The sequence below is a fragment of the Ostrinia nubilalis genome, chromosome 11, assembly GCF_963855985.1.
Source record: "Ostrinia nubilalis chromosome 11, ilOstNubi1.1, whole genome shotgun sequence".
NCBI lineage: Eukaryota > Metazoa > Arthropoda > Insecta > Lepidoptera > Crambidae > Ostrinia > Ostrinia nubilalis.
In genome coordinates this window covers 10,188,136-10,207,723 of record NC_087098.1, presented here as the reverse complement: position 1 = coordinate 10,207,723, position 19,588 = coordinate 10,188,136, and the positions used below count along the sequence as shown (strand labels likewise).

Here is a 19,588-nt window from a genome sequence, read left to right as displayed (position 1 = left end):
CACTGCTTCGGGACAATAAATACTTAGGTACAAACTATTTTATATCCTAAACATAAGATTAAAAATCTATTTACATAATCTGTCATTGAATTTGATTGATGAACTAGTGTCAAAATAATAAAATCTTAGAGGGCGTTGAGGCAATAATAAAGTAAACAAGACACCGTGAGTAAGTGGAAACAGCACGGCTTACGTCCTGACATAACTCACCAATACGGCTAGTTATGGCACAATAAATTTATTAGGTCAGTTAACTTGAATTTGTGGCCGTACGTGAGCCGTGATGGTATTGTTCGAGTTTGAACCACGACTGGATCTTACGTGTCAGACGTTTTTGATCTGGCAAAGGTTTGGTTTCGTGACCTTAGTGTGACCTAAAAACATTGTGTGTAAAAAGCGGGCCTTTTCGAAAGGCATCTAGAGTACATCCTGGAGTGCATCTCACTTAACATCAGGTGTGATTGCGGTCAAATATTATCTGCATTGTTCTTCATTAAAAATAAATGAAGCAAGTGAAATGAGTCAGTATCAGCTCTATCATAATGTCCATTAAGGTTTGACATGACTGTTTAAAACTGTAAAAATGTCTACCAATCGGTGTGTGTGCACTTCGACCAATCTGGTAGATGGCAGACAGCGTTTGATTTTTGTAGTTCAATTAGTTCCAAAACTACAGTGGGTACTAAGGCGAAATAGAAAGGAGAATAGGTAAAAAAAATTGAGAGAGTTTTTGTAAAGAGGATACAAGCGCGTTATGGACTATCTGTAACAAATCAGAATTCACGCGAGCATAGCCGCGGGCAAAGCCTAGTCCCACATAAATATGCATAATAATACATTCATGTAACATTCAGTATGACGGACTCGCACCGTTGAGCTGGAATTAATCTAGCTGAAATACCTGAATGCTGTCAATATCCCATGTCTACATTGGCAATACCTATTTAGTTACAGCATCTGTTTGTCATGTTTATCTAGGTTGTGATTATGTAATCATAAACACAAAGGTAGATTTACTTTGTTTTGTTAAGGCATAAGTAATGTGAACTGCTTAATGTTTGCTGAAAATCAAACTCCAGTTGGAACTCTATGCGTTAATAAAATCTCTTAAGAAATTTATTCAGATTTGGATATTAACCAGTTAAGCAGTTTTGGATACCTTGTTTGAGTCACAACGTCACAATAATTTGCAAGATGTTGCAAATTAAAATACCTACCTACACAAAAATTGCTGCTAAAACACATTAATTCGTCAGAGATTTGAACCTTGGAAGAAAAAAGCTAAGCGTTCATTTTATCATTTCGAGCAGTGTAATCCTTTATTAGATTGTTATTTACGTAAAATCTAATCTTAATTAAAAGGATGCAAAAGAGATGATAGGTAATTAGATACTTGATAAAAAAACAAACTAACAAAGCCTTTTCTTTTTGCCAAGAAAACTGCATAATAAAGTTTTGCAGCGAACAAAATTTAAACGCAATCATAAATTAAGGCAGTGTCTGCTGCAGACGTATCTTTGTATTCATGCTGTTAATTATTTTAACAAAATTGCTGAATTAACTTCGCAACGGTGTACTTATTTTAGAACTTTATAGTGTTTTTTCCCTAAATATTTAATAGTAACATGAAATTTATTTTATTGTGCATTTTCTACGAATACTTCAGATTCACGTATAGATCGCGGAGATATAATTGAGCCTATCAACACAACAAAGGTAAAGTTTGTATCTGTATTCTGACAGATTTTTAAGTTCTGTATTCATCATCAGTATATTAATGTGAGTATGTTTTCGCCTCAACTTTTGTTGCGCAAATTAAAAAAAAACCGGCCAAGTGCGTGTCGGACTCACGCACAAAGAGTTCCGTACCATTGATTTATGATTTTTTTTTAAATTTAAGTTATTTGTATGAAAGATTACGCGGTAATAAGCGGTTTACGATTTACGAGGTATTAAAAAAAAACTACTTATTAGATCTCGTTCAAAACAATTTTCGTTGGTAGTTTTTATAGTAGGTAATGTACATCAAATGTTTTTTTTAGATTTTTCATTTTCTTATTTTAGAAGTTTGAGGGGGGGGGACCAACTTTTTTCCACTTTGGAAGCGTCTGTCACGAAAACTATTCGGTTTAGAAAAAAAGTGTTTTAGAAACCTCGATATCATTTTTGAATACCTATCCATAGAAACCCCACACGTATGTGTTTGACGAAAAAAAAATTTTTGAGTTTCAGTTTTAAGTATGGGGAGCCCCCAATATTTATTATTATTTTTTTATTTTTGCATCAAATTCTTAATGCGGTTCACAGAATACATCTACTTACCAAGTTTCAACAGTATAGCTCTTATAGTTTCGGAAAAAAATGGCTGTGACATACGGACGGACAGACGGACGGACGGACGGACAGACAGACATGACGAATCTATAAGGACTCCGTTTTTTGTCATTTGGCTACGGAACCCTAAAAAAGAAAACTTTACTACTTTTTCAGGCAATTAATTCCATTTCAATAGTCGACTCTGAATACAGCGCGCGTTACAACATAGATAACATCTCGGTAATCGTCGTTGTGCGCCGTGGTTTGCATGAAATGATACTTAATATCAATTCCGTACACATTAAGCTCATGTAAACTATACGAAACTGCCAATAAAAGTCGACGCAGACCGTCGCCGAGCTGGAATACCGCAGGGTGCATCATTGGGTCCGTTATTGATTATGCAAATTCTTGTGTAGATAGACTCGTTTCCCTTTTTGCAATTTTATCCCCTAAAGTTGCTCTGTTTGTCAATACACCATATCTGGAGTTTCCAAATTTTCAAGTGAATTAAATTAAATTTGTTCGATTACACGAAAATATTACTCTAAGAGCGGTTAAGTAAGCGTAAAAGAATATTTGACGTAAAATTTCCGCTATGATGTACTAAAACTCACGTTCGTGTTTGCCTTAACAGTACAAGTTTGTTTATCGTAGAAAATCGAAGGGATTTTCAGTCCCTAAGGCGACGAAAGCGGGAAATTTTGTTTGTATGCGCGTCATGCGGTCGAAGTTTAATGTTAAATGAGATTCCGTATAGTAGGCATTATAATGAGTTCATTAAACACGCGTCTTTAGTACGTGTGTTTACATCAGTGTTTGCTATGTAACAAATGAGAGCTACTATCCTGTTGGGCTTCCTTTAACTGATAGTTAAATGAGGGAAATTTTCAGTCGGAAATTCTATTCTCAATGTATTAATTCAGAACTAAAATCCACGCAAGCACTTTTTACATTTTATTGAATACTAGCACCTATGTAAGATGCCATAATAAGTATTCAGCTTAAAGTACCGCGGTCCGTATTTAACTTACAGTTAAAATTTTAGGTTCGTCTCCGCGCAACTTTATAATTTATTACGTAAATTACTTCTCTGAAAGCCTTTGCCTGTTCTCTCTTTTCCTTCTATGATTAGTTGCTTTGCTTGGCCTGCTACAGTTCCCATTTATCATATCATTATTACATGCAGACTTCTCCGGTCATCGTTTTAATCCTTCGATCGACCTAACGTGCTTATGATGAAGATAAATCTACTTCTCTATGTCACGGGGTAACCGACGTTAATTTTAAACACGGTTGCGTGTAGTCTACTCCTTAATCTATGCTCCATTAACAAGAACCATTAATCATAGTTTTAATAACAATTTAACCCCAACTAGATTAATACATCTTCATTTGTTCAACGTGAGCAACTAGTCCGAAGTTTTTATCATTCAGATTTCGCCGAGCGCGTCCATTGAAAGTCAATGCCACAACGAAATGTTCTTTTACATACAGGGTGTGCTTTGTAAAGAATTCAAGTGCAACTGTAACAAATGAAATCTATTGTTGTTAACCATTGTGTACAATTAAACGTGGAAAGATGTAATAATCTCAAATATCTCTTTGTGTTTTAGAGACACATGCGGGGTTGTAATAAATAAAAGTGGTGCTTTGGACGCGAACGTTTTTATGTCAATGAATTGAATGTCAAGTTTAAACGTAGGGTTGGGTGTAAGCGTGCGTGCGCGACTGCTAAATTCGGGGTGTACCATTATTTATTACGGTATAATATTTTGTTGCAGTCCACCGTTTATGCCACGTCTTTTTATGAATTATATTTTATTATCGTCCCAAACGGGTCATTATTTCGTATTGAGCTGACGGGGATGTTATTCATTAACTTTGTTTGTATTTCTCACGGGCTTAGACTGTTATGGGGTTAAAATATTATTGGTTTAGTATTTTATTAAATTAATACTTAAAAAATTTGTTCAAACACGATTTTACGATCAATCGTTATCATCAACGCATAAATATTGTTACAACTTTAAATGGTCCACCAATTGAAAACAACAATTTTAATATGGTAACTAAAATTTAAAAGCATTCACGACATTTTAATAAGCTTAGCTAAATAATGTTGTACCGGAATGTGTTTCAAATAAGTAGTACCAAGCTCGCATTGTTCGTAGATAATAATGAGTCAATGATTACAAACCTTGTATACTTAATAGCCCTCGATAATTCAATATCAAATTGGTGCGTTGCCTCGCATAGTAAATTACTGCGTTAAAATAACCTCATTCTATAGCAGAGAATATTGACTATCGAATTTGATGTATTCGACCATCACATTAATGACATTAGAGCCAATAATTACTAAGTAATTACCTGTCAAATTTTGGCTTACAACCTGTATTGACTTAATGTCATCATCGGCAGCAATAAATTAGACATTCAGAAACACATCAGCCCCCCTAGACAAAACGCACTTTTTGATCGAATCGAAAATCGAATCCGTCAAAACTCCATACAAAAAAGGGGCTTTTCGACCACTTTTCGACTGGTTTGCGATTATAATTTGCACTTTGTCTAGACCCACAGAGCTCACGTTGCAAGACATAACGCTTTTGTCTATTTTTCAGCCACGCATTGTTATTTTGTATTTTGAGATCTACTTTAAAATGAAATATTAATATTTGTGTTCACTTTCATAACTGTTAATACTAAACATGACACAGGCAACTTCGATTTAAGTAGCTTGACAAATGCTTAACAGTAATAATTTCTAAAATATTCTAATTGTAAGTAACAAAAATATAGGGTGCAAATGAATAACTTCCCACCAATAAATTCAACACAATCGCAAATCTAAGACTCCGGGGGTCCTAGCCCTAAATTATTGGTTTGACCGGGAGCTATATTGGCTGAATGTAACTATATTCCCTAATAAGCCGTGTCGACTATTGTCGATGGTAATTCTCACAGTTGAAAGCGATTTCGCCATATGGTTGGAGATTGACGCCCAGCAGGATCCTGTTTCCTTCGATCAGATTGCAACAATTGCTAATTTCGGGCACCGAGCGCGTGAATTGAAACATTTGACAAACGTCAGACAAAGGTACAGTCAGCATCAAATAGTTCGTGACACCCAAAGTAGTCAAAAAATTCGCGACACGTCTTTGTTGCAATTGGAATAAGGTTGTGTTGTCAACTTTTGGGCCTTATAGCATTAGGAGCAATTTTGCAAAAAAATATATTTATTTATTTATTTACACACACACATTTACTATTGTTACAGGCTAACCCTATATGTATAGTTTGATGTGCTTTCAACTGTACTTATACAGTATTCTTTGATTCAATTGCTGTTTAATAAATTATTATTACTTGTTTACTATAATATTATGAAAAATATTTCCTAATAACAAACCAAATCATCTAAACGAGATTTTGAACTTGGATAACTCTAATATTTTCGTGTTAACTCTCAATTCTTTAAAATATTAATAAAGGTTTCTAATAATGAACGCCTCAACGAATGGTATTCCCATATTTTTCCTTGCCTACAAATTTTTCCGCGTCTTTCTTCCAGTTTTAATATATTTTATTGCCGCATAGTAATTCGTGGTCCCATACACTTCCTCATACAAAATCAGCATCGGAGCGAACATAATCATTCAGACATTACAATGCCACGCACAACGCATGCATGTGCCCTACGTACAGAATCACATCAGACTATACATTTTCTTTGCAAAATAGACTCTATTGCAACTACATAAGAGACCCAAGTGTAAGGTTGATGTGCCTTACGCACGTGGCTCCCCCTACCGTTTCATTAAATACGTTTCCGCATATCACGCACTATGTCATTTCCTATTGTAGTGTTGTGCAATGGTTTTGTCGATATCGATATTTGTGGCCTTTAGGATTGCGAGCGAGATATTTTTTTAAGAAAATGAAAAGATTCTCCGAGTCAACGAGAACAGAAAAATATTAACATACCTACTCGTAGTTTGTCAACTAAATAAACCAAACATTAAATTCTAGTCAGCGTAGAATTTCATGTTAATTTTTCTATTTGATTTCTATTTAAACGTTGCTATGCTCATAGTTAAATTAACTAGCCTATCAATTATTTCTTGTTCATTAATTACATTATTCCTCTTGAACTATCAAGCCAAGTCACTGAAGTGAAATAAAATCAGTCTACTAAAAGTAGTGGGTACTTTCATTAAAAATAATGAAACTAAACTATCGATAGCTTTAAATTTTACAGTTTAACGCCACATCACTAACAATAGACCATGGGAAGCTATTTGCGGATTCAATCAAATCCACAAAATGGTAATGTTATTAGCTTAAAACATCTATTTACCATCAAAGTTTAACCTGTTTTAATGAAATTGGAATTGTTACAGGCGAAGTGTATTAATTTCTAACTAAACTATACGGCGATGAGAGGTAGATCAGTATTTGTCTAACTACATCAATATTTGTTTACTAGCTCTAGCTTTTTGTTAGTGGTGTATGATTTTATTTTTACTTATTCGGTAACGGTAAAGGGATGAAAAAATAATTTTGGTAAAATCTCGTGCAAAAATCTCATACAAAGATTTTATAATGACAATGGCTGGTCTCTTTTGTTATAAAGCATGTATATCACTATCAGTAATTGCATTGTTTGGTAGATTATAAATGTAAAATCGAATCCATTACCGTTATGACGGCCAAATAAAAGGACCGTTACCGTACTATGGTAACGGGACGGGACCAAACAATGATGTTATCACACCCATATCTATGTCCGCTCTTCCGTGCAACAATTATGCGGGGGTTGATTGGTCACCGGTAGGGTTGCCATAGATTTTAGTACAGATTACCCGAACATTAAAGTGCAGTTGAGCTACTCGTATGTGACTGAAATTTTCGTTGAAAAATCATTCATATAACCACTGGATAAGGCCCTAGTGTTTAGCATCTCCGACCATACGTGACCATACAGATATTGGAAGAGATTCAATTACTAGTAACAGTAAAAATGTAAACGGCCATAATTCAAAAGCGCAAGTCGTTGAAGTGCTTCATTTTAATACACTTTCAAAATTCCAGAATCTCTTGGATTGATAAATTGGTAACTTAATTGCGCAGTCAGCAAATTCAAACGGGCTGAAAGATAAATGGCTAATTTGAATAGCCATTTTTAGAATCTGAGATTCTGAGCGAAGGACAGACTAATTTCGTTAGTTAAGCATAGACTACGAGCTTATGTTTCTTTAACAATTAGACGTAGATATTTTAATGGTAAGAAAATAGTTTTGACATTCTCCAATTAGATCAAATAACTATTTTTCGCCAAAGGCAACTCTAGCGCGCGCGAATTTTACAAACCCTATATCCTTTAAATTAGTTGTAGCACGGGATTCCCCGAAAATGTCCAAAGTTCTATTCCCAGGCCGTTTAGTAGCCGGGGGTTGGAAAGTCATTTCATCCCCTCAGTTTATATACCGATTTTAGGGCTCGCGTGTAAATGATTGAGATTAACACACCGATTTTTGTTTCATTAAAACTCTCATAAAGGTTCGGGGCGCCATAATTAACGTTGATTGAATGTTTATGACTGTGTAACTGATATTAAAATTGAAATTGGTCTAAAGGTTTTGATAAATATCTAAAGGCTATGTCCACAATTTAATATAGCGTTGGTGGTCCCAAAGCAGTCACACGTGGGCAAAACTTCTTTCACTTTGTATTGTATTTATTCATAATGAGTAGCAACTAGTGAGCCAAAGCGAATACAAATTATTTCAGACTTGCTTTTGCCCGCGACTTTGCCCGCATTAATTTCGATCTGCCACAGAATGTATTTTTTTTATCCACAACGAGGATGGAAGCTCTTGGCTTGTATCTCACCTGATGGTAAGTGATGATCAGGCCGAAGGTGTCTTTATCCATCCATATTCTTTGTAGCCTATGTTCATCAGGAATAATGTAGATTTCCAATGATTCAAGAGTTTTTCATATATCAGTCCAGTAGTTTCGGAACCCATTCAACACAAACATTCAAATCTTTCCTCTTTTAGTGTAGATTTTTATAGAATAGTGTCAAATTTTCCCTATTATAAACCATACATAATGCAGTAAAGACCCCCTAAATATAATTCACTTTTAACTCGCTAACAAGACTAATACCACAGCTAATACTAATACGTTAACCATTTCTACGATAATGACACATAAAAAGTGACGTTAAAACCGCCATATGAAATCCGATTACGCCCCGTTTATGATCTTAAAGGCATTGATACAATTAATAAAATAAATGGATTTGCCGTAAAAGTAAGATATAGAAATCACTGAATGGCAATTACAGCGGTCGTAAACGGGCTAAGACAGGTTTTGAAGCTTAAGTGGGATTTACAATGATCGATTTATACCGGACTATTAGTGTGCAATGCTCGTGTGAATAAGATGTTCGAATTATGTAAATGACGTTGTCTATAATCGTTGTAGGATTTACGGCAAATCAAGCTAAACATTAGCAATATATTATTTTAAATCATTGTATGTATTAAGTAAGAGTGACTTGTGTCGACAATATATCGATCTTAACAATGGCATTTGGTGATGAACACAAAACAAACAGGTATTAGAATAGGATCAGGCAGTATCCTTTTTTGTTTAGATATTGTGTGTTTACTCATGTACCTATCTCATTTAAATTTATGTAGGTATGTATAGGATTTATATTTGTAGTAACTGAAAAGGCACGAACTAGTTGGTTTCGAGGGTAAACTCAACCAGGCAGCTCTGTTATAACAAACAAGCGTTTTTCTCAACGTGAACCTAGCTAGTGGGGGAATTCGGCCCCTAAAAGCAAATAAGTTAGGGAGGTGATCGATTGGCTCGGTTACTTAAGTCGATGTAGTTGTTGAAAGCGGTGTTTTTCCCTCCGCAAAGTCAAAATATTGACTTATTAATCTATTAGCTTCTTCTTATATTAAGTTTATTCTCATGTCTTTTTTCTGAGGATACTTTGGGGTGGCGTATCTAATAAGTTATAGGGATTTAACTGAATACTACACTGTTTTTTGTAGAACTCTACATTCCCTGGGAATCAAAATAATTGGTAAAATGTCAATGAATTTTACTAAGTACATAAACCTCTTCAGTACATAATTAATTGACTATCGGAAATTCAATTATACTACTCGTAATAACGTTATCCTTACTACTAAGTACTTATTCTTGTATTCTGTATTGTAATTCGTTATGTGATTTATTATGTACGTAAAAAACAAGTAAGTAGGTACAAAACAAGTGGGAATTGTGTCCGATCGAATCGAAATCGAAACGAATCGTGTAAATGCCACTACGTAGCATGTTTAACGCACAATCCGAGAATGTATTAGGCGACGAATGCTAATCAGAAGCGGGACCACCAAAGTTGTTTCTCGGCAAAGGTAACATCTGTTTTCTGCACCAATGGAAACTGGCAGTTTTTTAAGAAAATTCTAAAAAACATTGAAATCTAGTGATATTAAAACATACCATTGATTTATAGAAAGATAGGCACTTTTACACCACGCAAAACCAGAAAAGTAAGAAATACGAAAAGAGGCCTTATTAGTATGAAGCTATCTCTTCTAGTTTGATTGCAAAAGAATTATTGATAAAGATGCTAACATAGCTATAATCTGCACCAACATAAAGCTGAATAATAATTGATAGGTACCAAATTATTAAGTTCACAATTTCATGTTGATATATCCAGCGATAGTAAAACTACCTTTGATTGCAAAATGAAGCAATTTTAAGGCTACTGAAACTGTTCAATTTCTTATTGAGTCGATTTTATCATTGCATACATAATTGACAGCCTCTATTGGCGCGAAAAATATTCACATAATGCGAAATTAGTCAAAGGAAGTTGTTAACTAACAATATTGCCTTGTTTTCATTAAATACTAGCTGACCCGGCGAACTTCGTACCGCCTTAGCGTAGAGATTTTCTATATATTTTTTTCCGTAAAAACCTTGTACAGAGTATTAGAAAACTACAAAAAAAAAATCAGCCAAATCGGTCAAGCCGTTTTCATGTTATGTCGTGACAACGGAAAACGGGTTTCATTTTTATATATATAGATTACATTCCTTTTTAATTTTGATACCAGGTCCAGTTCTTAACCGTTTGATGTCTTTACAATGAAACAGGATGGTCGTAAATAACATTCAATATTGATTTATATTGACTATTTAAAGTTTTTTTTTTATGCATAACAAGGCAGGTATTAAAGTTTTGTGAAAATATTATGAGCAGCTTAGCATTTTGTGATTGAAATAATGAAAGATTTTGTGTGAAACTTCAATTTCTAACTTAATGCTTTCTTTTAAAATATATTATTCTTAATCATGACTAGCACTCTATAGGGACAATCATAATTATTAGGTATAATTTTGGAATACATAATACAATTTCTTATTAATCCGCGGAGTAAAATCACTCTACCAGAATACCAGTATACCACCCACGGTACTCCCCATCGGTTCTATTGTCAAATTGAAACAAATCACCAGCAATTTCCATTATCCTTTTGTTACGGATAAGATTAAGATTGAAACGGAGTATTTTAATTATTGTTCTTGGATTTGAACTTTCTTTTCAATTAAACAAAGTTGGACCTATTTTTTAGAAAGTTTTTTAAATTTTAATTTTCCGAGTCGGAGAATGAAGTATGGACTTCACTCTTTGAAATTGCGCTCTCTAAACTAATCATGGGATAGGCACGGCTTCTGTCCTGTTTACTTACTCGGAACAAGTTTCCTAATGTCAATATTGGACTTGCCATACAAATGAATACGTCGACACAATAGAGCTTCCATTTTGACCGCGCGTCTGTTTGCCCAGACGATTCTCGCCGCATCGGTCTCTATGCATAGTGCATGTTTAAGTTTAAACTCCTTTGTTCTGACCTCCTGGTATGCATGCTTTAAAGATAATGGTTGCATTTGTTTGGATGAAATGTTTAGCTCAGGTAAGTTAATTACATTCAAATGCTCTTTGCTGTTGCGGAGTGTCACCGCTTTAGCCTATTCGTAAGTGTGTAGGTACGTAAGAGCGTCAATAACATTTTAGCTATTTAAGATGGAAATATAGACGATATCAATATTTTCTATTCTCAAAAAATCTCCTTCATCGATAAAACCAGTAAAAATAAACGATTCCCTTAGAACAGTTTGCTCCAATTGAAATTTTAAAATATCAAAAGGTATCTATCTTATACTGCCAATGACCTGATCGTCACTTATCATCAGGTGAGATACAGGCCAAGAGCTTCCTCGTTGGATAAAAAAATATATCACTCAAATGAAGTATCGTAAATTGTCAATCAACGTCTAATGCAAAACTGATACTGCCATTAACGCCCTTAAACAACCTAACCACCTATTTAATAACAATTTGTCCAATCAACTCGAAGATTCCCAACATAGTTAAGGCTCTACTGCACTTTGATTACTTGTATCAACAAGTTTATACTTTGCAGCACCTGCTTTGGTCAAACTCGAACTAGACCAGTTAGCACCTCGTCTGGACGAGTGAGCATTTATTATTTGAGGTTATTGAGTTAAATTATAGTTTACACGACCCTTAATGCAATGAAACTCATTAAATTTTCCATGGAATCAGATTGTTAATTTTGTTTTAATTCAAGACTCAAGTTTACAATTAATTAATATAAAAAGGTTCGTAAACATTGCAGTAAGTATACAGAATGTTATTAAAAATGATAGAGAATGATTACAGTTTTGTTTTTATTGGTGGACTTCATTAAATTATTGTAGTCTGGCTCAATAATATGAGTTTTGTAAAATATTTAAATAACAATTAAAATTCTTAAGATAATACGAGTACAGCAAGAGCAGTTTGAGAGGGATAGAATTGTAACAAAATGTTCACAATTTAAATACAGTTTCCTAACTCCTGGCCAGAGTATTTAAAATAACTCTCTTCTTCTAATTACAAAGGCTGGCACCCGGAGTACGATTCGTAATTGCTATAAATGCGTTACACATCGAAATGAACATTTGTCTAAATGTTAACCTCTTACCTACGGGAGGCACCTATAGTTGCCAAGTCTAAAGTCACTTCTCAATACGGGTGGCATCTATTGTTATTTTGGCAAAGCCTATACTAAATCACGGTTTACGACAAATAAACAATAAAATTGCAAATTAAATGTAAAATGCGCTTGTAATTATGAAACTACATTAGTTGCAAAATATAATATTCCAAATTTCAATACCGTAAGTCTCATACTTTTAAAATATCTTGATGTAAAGTGGAGCAAACAATTTTATAGGTTAAAATACCCCGTATTGAGAGGCGACTTTGGTTTCCAAGGGCCCCGTAGGTAAAGGGTTAATTAAACAACTTTTCGAACTCCGGTTCGTTATTAGAGCTGTGTTATTTGAACCCTTTAATCGCCGTCAATTAACATACTTGTACCTTTTCCGAGGTCTGTCAGACCTCCAACATATTTATTATGACCGCAGCGGTAAAGGGAAATCATTAACAATAACTTACTTTAATTTAAACCTAGAGAAATTTTATCTATTTTTGTATCCATTTTAAAAGTAGGTAGTATCTACGTGGTACCTACTTTAAATTTAGTATTCACCTGTGCTAAAAAGATGGTTGAATATTTCTAACAAGATACTCTACATTGGCTAAATCTAAAGATGTCACATGCCTCAATAGGTTTCTGTTGAAAACACTGGAAAATTCTGTTGTCGAATGCTGATAAGTAAAAAAACCTACTTATTTAGTTTTGTGTTGCTTTCTTAGTGAATAGGCGACACTGTATAAAATGTATTAATTTGAAACATCAGTTATGAAACTGCATTTTAAAAATAATACTATATTAGATAAATGTAACTAAACAGCACCAGACAGATAGTTATTTAGTAGGTAAATAGGTATGTAATTACTTCCAAGTTCTCATTCATTTTGATGTTATTATTTAAAGAACTTAAGTACAGTCATATTAGTAATGTATCCTTTACAGTTAAGTCAAATCACAAAAGTAATAGAACCTTTCAAAATCCCACCTACTACCACTTGTGTGACCAGAAGCGTTATTTATCTTTACCTCATAGGTTGTTGTTTTAGAGAACCCTTATACCACATGGGTCAATGTTCTTGACATACTTAGCGGGAGCCTTCGAACAATAGACTTGGGTTGTAGTTGAGGAAGAACAGCCAATTGTGTCTAGGTTAAGTGTCACTAGCTTTTAGCAAACTTATAGACAAAGGCTAACAAAAACAGGCTCTCTTGACTTAACATGCTATTCATGTTACGTCCTTATTAATCATCAGTAGCCAGTGGTAACAATCACCTACAAAATATAAGATTGTCAACCAAGTTGACTTACATTAGGTACATGATAAGGTTTCAATCGGTTTGCATTATTGCAAGATATGCAACAAGGCTTACAACTCGACCAATCCTTTCTTTCACTAAGAACCTAACAAAATAATTACCAATATTAAGTATTATCGTAGATGGCAAGCTGTTTAGGTAATTGGATTTTGAACGATTTTGTACATTTGTCCTCTTATTTTAACCAGAGTTTGAATAAATACTTTTACTATTTTATCAGTCATGGAATGTCTGTTTGCGTTTGGCTATGGCAAGAATGTACGACTTATTAAAAAATCAACAAAGGAATGGGATGGCTTAATGAATGCATGCTTAATGTACCACACAAGGAGCAAAACCTTTTTTTATGAAACAATTAGAGATACTTGAATTATAAGGTGTTGCCTACTTGTTAGTGAACTCTCAAAAGTGCTGGCTTCGGCTCCTGGGCAGGACACACACGGTATAAAATCTACCAATTAGAGGCTTTTTAATTTTTTTTTTTGAAACAGCGTCCTTTCCGACTACCTACATTATTCGAATCCATAAGTTTTCGAAACTGAGGCAGTAAAAAATCGCAACAGCGTTCGTCGCTACAGCAGAATTCGAAAATACGCAGGGGACCCATTTTTTTTAATTTTTTTATCCACAACGAGGAAGCTCTTGGCCTGTATCTCACCTGATGGTAAGTGACGATCAGACCGAAGGTGGAAGCGAGCTTCACTCGGAATCCTCAACCACGTAGGAACTGGCTTTCTTACCTCTAACTGCCGGAACACAATAATGCTGTTTACATTGTTGTTATGGCGACAGACTTAGGTAAGATGGTGGTAGCTAGCCAGGCGGACTTAGAACAAGCCCTACCACCAACCAAACCGAACAGAAAAATCTGCCCCCGAATCGAACCCGGGACCTCTGCGTCTGAAGCAGGTGGTCTTACCACTAGACCACAGAGGCGGTTAAATTAAAGTACATAAAGCGACCTTAATATCAAATTCTCTTCCAGTCATCCTTTATGCCAACTGATCCAAATTTCCAAATCTAATCAACATCCTCATGTATAACGAATTACGTATTAGCCATACGAATGAGGCCACAATTGACACGATGGAACAAGTCGGACACTATTAAAAGAGAATGAGAGACGCAGACGGCGGGCAAGCCGAGCGAAATCCAATTTGAAATAAGTGCCTTCTGAATTAATCCAGCCACTTCGAACGGACCGGATGAAATTTCTGGTATTTTTCACGTCTAGCAATAAAAACGAGCCCTCGACACAGGGAAAGATGAGTAATAGCCGCGCCCTAGGCTCTGAGGAACAGTAAGGAATAATAATATTATGCGCACACGATGGGAGCCTTTTTAATCTGACTGTATAAGTGGTATAAGTGTGAGCGATATTAAGGCGGCTGGAGAAGTTATTGAAGTGGCTATGTAGACATTATTGTGAATTCTTACCATGTACTAGACACAATTAAAACAGTCATCATGTGGCTGTTAAGCAATAAGACTCATACGAATATACATAGAAATATTTTCTTGTACGAACCAAGGAGGTTTAGGTTTGCCATAGTTTTTAACTGTAAAATCATTACACGCTTTTTTCATTATTTATCTAATCTCCTTGATGAAAATTAATTATAATCATTATATAAGTAAGTAGGTAAGACCTCCACCTCAATATTAATTAATTCTACATAAACTTCTTATGAAACTTTACAACTTAGACAAAACATAATCTATTAAACAAGTAACAGGCATACAAAGCTAGTTACCCGTACTAACCCAACTTACAGGGGTTTTGCTATTCGAAAACACATTACCTAATCGTGTCAAGTAAACAAAACATTACTAATACTGTAACTTGAATTTAAGGTACGCCTTTGTTTGTTCCAAGCCGTGTTCGACTTGTCAATGTAAATGTCCGCGACTACTAGGGTTTCCATCACTAATATTTGGGAACCAGGACAAGAACTAACTCTAGTCGGAGTCTTCCAGTGACTTGGCCCCCTTGTATTTTTGAATATTTTTTCTTCCAGTAACTGGACCTATAATATCTTCAATGTTTTTATTAATAAATTAAACTCCAAATCAATAAAATCTACTCTAGAATCTTAGAGTGGGCCCAGTTGCTAGAATAAAAAACATTTATAAATATGTACAATAAAGTGACTTAAAAGTGGGCCAAGTCACTGGAAGACTTCTTAGTCGTGTCGCTCGGCATCGGACTAAGATTTTTTTTAACCCGGACTGCTAATGAAATCCCGCCCGGACGCCCTCTAAACTAGGACAAATCCGGGGAACCCCGGATAAATGGCAACCCTAGCGATTACCATTCAAAGCATTGCAATGTTGAAACTCACCCTTTGAATGCTGTTACGTTAATTGGAGTTGAAAACAAGCTTACATTCGCTTTCATTAGAATGTTATAGCAACTTTCGATTGGTTACGAAAGGTGGTAATTATCGATCAAATTAAACTTTCTTCTTATATGAAGTTTGTTGATTTTAGAAAAATTGCTAAGTTGGATGTTAAACACCACTATTCTCGCCGGAAAGCATGTTGAATTGTTGAGGATATAATCATGAATACGAGTAGATAATATGTCGTATAAGCCAGTAAGTTGGAGAAAGACTTCCCATCGTATGCTCTCTTACTTCTGTTTCACCGTACTTTAAGAACTAATAGAGAATTTTGCAAACAAAGATGCAATACAGTGCGTGCGTAATCAACGCCTATATTCTTGATTGATCGACAAATACCTAACCATAGTCCGTCACAAACTATTGACAGAATTGAAGACAAAAATATAGAAAATATTGGTTTCAGCTGTCAACAGATAGTCCATTATTTTTTGCAAGCAGCTTGGTAAACTACCAAGCTGCTTTACTCACTAATGCATTTCCTAACATTATTAATTTATTAATCTAAATAAACAATAGATACTGGACTACTGATTTCGAAATACCAGCAACATTTAGGTCAAATGTTGCCAGTCCTTCCTCGAAATTGAATTAGGTAATATCTCAAGGTAATGGATTAAGTGGCACCTTTATTAGCAAATCGAATAGCGATGACATCGAACGTTGGGCTTAGGAGCTCAATATTAGTATTAGCTTCCGAAATCCAAGAATTCCGTTCCCCAGAATAATCTCAGTATTTAGGTTAATAGTTACAATGTCGTATGAATTGAAGCTTGATTATGCGTTGATAGTCACCTATAATAGGTCAATTAGGAAGTCCAGTATGATACGACTTGAAAATGTACAAATACTTGGTTAAACATCAACCATCAATTGGAGGATAGTGCCATAAATGACATTAAGTTCGCTCTTCTTGAACAGGGTACATGTTCAATATACCAGTAAGTTTCTTAAGTCGAAGTAATATAATGGATCAAAACTTTTCTCCAATAGTTAAACGTAATGTATTAACAAATAATTCATAGTTAATCTAACAGAAAATCATACTAGGTATCATACTCATAATTGTTTTTAAAGTCAAAGTAGTTTTTCATTTAAAAAAATACTATTTTACGCATTATAAAACTGCTCGATAACGAAAAAAAGAAGTCTATCAAAACACTGATAATCGTTATATCATAGAAGCCAGAAAGATCCTTACTCACACATTTATTGAATGACGTAGCAAGTTATTTTTATTAATAATAACTACAGAACTTTCAAGTAAAAATGTAGAGCCAGACGACAATTAATTAACGAGAGTTAGCACTAAAATAGAAGCCCGAATTAGAGTTCGTCGGTATTGACATTATTAAAATAGTTTCAACAATTATCACCAAATTATTTAGTTCGCCAGGCGTCGAGTTTATTCCCATCCCAATACGATTAACAGCCAACCCAAAAACCCAAAAATAAATGAACATCTCTTATTCGGGAATCTATCACCGCTTTCGAATTTAATTAATCAAAAATGGCCGTCCATTTCCACTTACGTTTTTCATTTAGAATAGTAATGCCAGTGGTGCTTTTATTATTTACGCTTTTAAATCCGGACCACATAAGATATTTACGTGGTGTTTCGACTATTGCAACTATTTTTGCCAAACTTAAGGATTTTTTATTTCATAAATCGTAACTTTTTTTACTGTGGAAAGAGCAAATGATGTATCCCTTTACAATAATGAATGACTGTATAGTACAAAATTTAATAAACGTTATACTTAATTAATAATGTACAGTCGACAGCACATCATACTATACATATTTATTTTATAAAAATAGCCTGTATTACAACAAGATAAGACGCCACTGTGTTCAGCTTGATGTGCAGTCGTCTGCACCTATTCACGTAAAAGAAAATTATTATTTCCGCTTCTACAAAGCTAAAAAAAGATCCCGAGTCTATATTGTTCACTAAGAAAACAAAGGTTGATCGCTGTTCAAACAGTACATATTACTTTTTAAAATAATATGATTGTTCCATGACCTTCCCCAAAACTTTTCACAGGCAAACTAATACATATAACTTCGTAAGTAGTAGGCTAATGAAAACGTCTAGACTGGGCTATCGTGAAAACCCAACAAAACTAATCAATCCTGAACATTCTCAACCAATATGTTGTTGATAACCTTGACTATGAGAATCCAGACTTTTGTCGTGAAACGTTAACGATATTACATCGTTGTGTAACTTAAAGAAGTTCAAAGTCACCGTCATATTGTTGGATATTACTTTATTTTTCGTGAGTGGTAGCGCACATTATGTAAATGAGTAGGTACTAAAACTTATTTAGCTCCGTACTTAATATAATATTACACCGATACTAATCCACACTCGCAGGTATCTACTGTTAGTTATTTTATAACATATGTGCCAATACAAACAGATATTTCATGTTCGCAAGTGTTTGTATTTGTACGTCACTCTCCCATAATAATCTGTACCACCAGACTAGGCAACCGTCAAAGCTCTTTCAGTAAAACAAACCTTCTATCGACAAGCTTGATTGGTTGTTTAACTACTTGTCAACCTGAAAAGAATCTTATGGCCATCAAACTAATAATATTTTTCTTTGTTCCAGTGCATCATCCGAGCGCACTGCGTACACCTGGCTGCCAGACACCAGGATTGAGTTCTGTTCACCCTACAGCCGGCAAAAGGGCTCCAACTCCACCATCTACGAGAGTGACTGATGGTGTGATACCTTCGATCAACTCGAAGAAGCATTACTATGACTGTGGACACTCAAAGTGCCAGTGTAGTGTTACCCAGTACATCGAAGTGAATCGTCTTCGACCTATTCGTGTATATAACTATCGTGTAACTCTTGGTTAAGGATCATGCAATTGTGAATATACATAGTGTATTTATTTATTATAAGCAATTTTGACTGGAGTGGAGAAGGAATACGTTAAAATCAGTGCGTTTCAACGGGAAGATGAAAAACTGTCGTCGTAGTACACAAATATAATTTGTAGATCTTATTTTGTTAACGAAGTCAGTCAGGTAAGAACAGATGTAAAACTACATATATTGATGTTTCGCTGTTTTGAATACCTACCTACGTTCAACAAAAATGAAGAGTCTTACAAACAATACATGCTTAAGTGAAGCAGCAAATCGAACGCGAGCTCTGTGATTGGTTCGTGTATCATCATATGCGTCCACTCGCACTGTGAGACCTCATAGTAATGTTTGTAAATACAGGCGTGAATATTATGTTCTGTGATTATTATTTGGTAAAATCAAAACTGAATACAAATCAATCAATGGACCAACTTCGAAGTAAATTGATTCCAACTTAAAGAAAGACTTTTTTCTAAACGCAAATGATTATCGATTGCAGTTACAAAAATCTTCAAGTTCAAAAGTAGAATCTTGGCGAAGTGCGAAACATTTTTGCC

The 19,588-nt window shown here is 34.8% G+C and overlaps 1 protein-coding gene across 1 annotated transcript in view; it reads left to right on the top strand.

The window, feature by feature from the left end:
- The window catches only part of LOC135076257 (toll-like receptor 6), a 124,893-nt gene extending 105,864 nt beyond the window's left edge, over positions 1-19,029 (top strand). The window contains exon 2 of the mRNA XM_063970742.1: positions 18,766-19,029. The gene's annotated coding sequence lies outside the window, so the exon portion shown is untranslated. The remainder of the gene's footprint in view (positions 1-18,765) is intronic.
- Positions 19,030-19,588: the final 559 nt, after the last annotated feature.